The following is a 4,778-nucleotide window of genomic DNA, read 5'->3' as shown; positions in this document are numbered from 1 at the left end:
TCACACTGCCGGTGACTTTGATCACAGCGGTCCGGGCAGGGGACACGGAACCTGAGCCAAATGAAAGTGTCCTTTTAGCCCTTAAGGTTTGGACTTTTCTTTTTTAGGGAGCAATGTGTATGCAACTCATACCACCCCAAGGGCAGCCACGATGCTTTTGGCAAGCAAAAGAGAAACAAAGGAATTTTCGACACAAACATACATGAGAGAAGGCGTCAGCAGCAGACTCCAGAAGAGGAGATCCTCAATGAATCCACGTGAACCAGCTGCAGGAAAGATCCAGAGGGACTCAAAGGGGTGAATCCGCGGGTTCGTGTCGGTGCGCGACGGCTGCATGATGGCGGTCACGGCGCCTCGGCAGGTAGGACAGGTGCGCGTGCACGTAGGTGGCTCTGAGAGAGAGAAGGAAGAGAGCCTTAAAAGCTCCATGTGGGATGTCCGAGGACGGAAAGTGGAATGCGTGTTCCCAGGTCTGTGAATGACCATTAAGGGGCCAAAGTTCCGGGGAGCATTACATGCGTTAAGTCAAGGGCGCACACGCAAGCTCGAGGTAACTTCCAAAAGAAACTAGAAGAGAAGGTAAATATCAGACCAACAGAGGGGGAGACTGGTTGATAAAAACATTTAATCCATTTGAAGGCAACGGAGGAAGAAAAGAATATAGAGCAGGCAGGACAAATGCCGCCACGGAGGGTCTGAACATAAATGCGCCCCAGACGACGTTCGATTTAAATGAAGAGCTTCTCCACGGAAAAGGTAACGTCGTCAGACTAGGTATAGCGAAACCTCACGACGGTTAGCAGTCAGTAGAGTTGTTGTATGTCGGGAAAGATCCTCATTAGAAGGGGGTATCGGGAGCTTTTGGGGTGCTGGCGGTGCTCTGCTTCTTGATATATTTACGGGTCGCATGGATGTTCACTTCAATAATTTATGGATCTCAGCATTTATGTTTATGCACTTCCCTATATGCAATTATTTGACAATTTAAAAAGTCAGAACACACAGGCCCTACACCGTAGAGGCATTAAGATAAATCGACATAGGGCCTGTAAGGAGTAAGTTTATTTTTTGGCACATCAAAAGCACTAAATAAATGTCTTTGTAGGTGTGATCATCGTAATTCTTTCCACCTGACAAAATCATTCTACTCTTTATTCTGTAAAATCAACTAACAGAAATAGCCAAGAAACTATAGTGAAAGAACAAAAAGGTTTCCTGGTTCTAACAAATGTTTAAATCTATAACAATAAGAACAATACTCGTATATGTCTCCAAGAGTATAATGAACAAATCATATACGTATGTCATATGTGGTGTATGTAATATGTAATTAATATGCATCGTTAATGTTATATAATGCAGATGATATCTACATTAATCCTGTATAATTAACACATGTTATATGTCATAAAAGAAATAAACTGGCATTTCAGATTTGTTAAAAAGAGATTTGTTAGGAAAATAGACCGTGCATGATTGGTGTTTCTTTTTTCTTTACACAGCAAATGCTTTATTGCCTGAGCTTCCCGCCCCCCGGCCACCAAGGCCACCAAGGCCACCCGCACTGCCCCTGCCGCTGCTCCATCGGTTTGCCCGCCTGATATCCCCAAGAGAGCAATTAAACTCTCGACTTGCTGCAAAGAATCTTCTTTTCCAAGGGTTAGTCACCTTTTATTTCATACTTATTCTTCCTCAAAGCAAGATCTTTGCGGAAAATGTTTCCAGCCGAGTGCTGTATCTTGAAGATAATATTTTTAGCATCTTAATTGTGTTCTTTTTAATGAGCATTTTTCCCATGTAATTTAGAAGACCACCTCATTTCTTTTCCAGAAGTAGCGTTGATAGCTACAGACAATGATATTGGAACAACTGTTAATCATCTAATAAGCAAAAACAATAGTTAAAAAGATACACATCGTCTAAGAATTAAAATTAATGCCAGGTATCTGAAGCAAGGACGAATAATTTTTTTTACATAAAGGCACAAATATGGGAGGAGAAAATATAAGTGGGTACCATGTTCCCTTGAGATGAGACTAGAGGAGCCTTTGCTAACAGCTTTGTTGAGACATGATTCACATGCCATATGCATTTGTTTCTAGTATGTTCCCAGGATTGTGCAAATATCACCAGAGTTAATTGCATAACATTTCCACCGCCCCCAGGGGAAATCCTGTATTCGCTGACTGTCGCTCTCCTATGTTCCCCTCCTGACCCCAGCCCTAACCCATCACGCATCGACTTTCTGTCTGTAATTTCCCCGTCCTGGACACTCCTATGAATGGAATCGTATACTACGTGGTCTTTTGTGACTAGTGTCTTCCTTCAATGAGCATGTTTTCAAAGTTCATTCATTCTGTATCACAGATCGTTCATTACTTCATCCCTTTTAATGGCTCAATAATATTTAATTGCGTACCACAGTTTGTTTACTTATTCATTATTTGATGGGCATTTGGGCTGTTTCTACTTTTTGGTTATTACAAATAACGGTTCTGTAAACAGTCATGTACAGATTTCATTCGTTATTTTTTTTTCCACTCCAGAAATAATTCCATATGGTTCTTTTTAATATTTCTGTCTCTATTGCTACCCTCTATTCATGCAATGTTTCCATCACATCTTCCTTTGCTTCTTTAACCACGCTGTCCTTGGCTTTAGTTCTTTGAGCATGTTTCCAATGACTGCTTTGAAGTCCTTTTCTGTTAAATCTGACAACTGGCACTTTCTGTTACCCGTTTGGTTTTTCCTGCTGTGTGGGTCGCGTAACTTTTGGTTGTTGTTATTGAAAACTAGATATTTTAAGTACTAGTGTAGCAAGTCTGGAAGGTGCCCCCTGCCATGGGTATTTGTAATTACTGTCTGCTCGTTCATTTGTTGGTCACTCGCTGGCCTGTCACGGTGCACAGACTCTTGCTCCTTGGGGGGCGCGGGCCTGGCGCGCACACACACGTTGTCACCCCGAGTGCCAGTGGTTCCAGGGGGCTCTCTCCCTCCCCTCTTTCTCGCCTGATCACATCCAGCTGTCAAGCTCCACTAAGTACAGCTTTTAGCAACACTCTGGGGCATAATTGCTCCGGAGACCGAGACTGAGCCAATTAAATTTGGATTTCTCTGCGGAGGGAATCTTTGAGGTCAGTGTTCGAAGCTGGTTCTGATCCAGGGAAGGCTCTTCCTGGCTGCCTTTCTCGGGGGACTTTGCTAGCCCGCGAGTTAGCTAACATTGCTCATGAGGCCACACTCTTAATTGCTTGCCACCCAGACCTTCACTGTTTGGAGAACATTCTTGGAGTTGAACTTCCTCACACTCTTTCCGATAAACTCTATGTTTTTTTTTGGTGGTTGTTGTTGTTGATATTGTTGTTGTTTTTCAGATGGTGTCGGGGTGCTCTGTTCTCATGGCTTACTTCTCCCCCGGGGCAAAAAGTCAGCGCAGTGGCTTTGGAACTGGTTGTGGGGACAGTGACATGATTCTGTCCGAGTGATCCCCTAGAATTAGGAGCATTCTGGGTGGGGACAGTGGTCTCTGGTATTAATTAATGGAGATTAATTACATGAAGAAAACTGGAAAATTCACAAATACGTGGAAATGAAATTACATGCTACTGAACCACCAATGGGTCAACGAAGATATTAAAACAGAAATCGAGAATCCCTCGAGAGAAATGAAAATGGAAATGGAACATGCCAAAATTTACCAGACGCAGCAGAATTTCCAAGAGGGAAGTTGACAGCAATAACTGTTTACCGCAGGAAACAAGAAAAGTCTCAAATAAGCGACCTAACTCCACACCTCAGAGAACTAGAAAAATACGGACAAACAAGCCCAAAGTTAGTAGAAGGAAGGAAATAATAAAGATTAGAGCCGAAACAAATGAGATAGAGACTAAAAAGACAATAGAAAATACCCTGGAACTAAGAGACAATTCTTCAAACAGATAAATAAAATCAACAAAGCTTCAGCTAGACTCACCAAGAGAAGACTCAAATATGTAATATCAGAAATGAAAGAGATGTTAAAACTGATTACCACAGAAATATGAAGGATAGTAAGAGACTACTATGAATAATTATATGCCAAGAAATTGGACAAGCTAGAAGAAATGGATAAATTCCTAAAAACATACAACCTACCAAGACTGAATCATGATGGGATAGAAAATCTGAACAGAGGAGATTGAAGCAGTCATCAGAAACCTCCCAAAATACAGAATTCCCGGACCAGACGGCTTCATCTGTGAGCACCACCAACATCCAGGCAGCTAACAACAACCCCGAGGCTCCTCCAAATCAGGAAAGCGGGGGGAAAGTCTTCCACACACATTTTATGAGGCCAGCATGACCCTGACACCAAAACCAGACAGAGATGCCACAAAGAAAAAGTGACAGGCCAATATCCCTAATAAACAGAGATGCAAAATCCTCAACAAAATGTTAGCAAACTAAACTCAATAATATATTAAAAGGACCAGACACCATGATCAAGTAGGATCTAACCCGGGAATGCAAGGATAGTTTACCGTGCACAGGTGAGTCGACATGAGACACCACATCCACGAAATGAAGGATAAAAATCATATGATCATCTGAACAGATACAGAAAAGGTGTTTGACAAAATCCAATCTTCATTTATGATAAAAACTCTCAACAAAGCAGGTTTAGAGGGATCGTCCTCAACATAGTAAAGGCCACATGTGACAAACCCACAGTGAGCCTCATTTCAAGATCGAAAGCTGAAAGCTTGTCCTCTGAGGTCAGGAACGAGAGGTGATTCAAC

This window comes from Pteropus vampyrus, unplaced genomic scaffold (genome assembly GCF_000151845.1).
Source record: "Pteropus vampyrus isolate Shadow unplaced genomic scaffold, Pvam_2.0 Scaffold450, whole genome shotgun sequence".
Lineage (NCBI taxonomy): Eukaryota > Metazoa > Chordata > Mammalia > Chiroptera > Pteropodidae > Pteropus > Pteropus vampyrus.
This window is presented reverse-complemented; position numbering follows the sequence as displayed.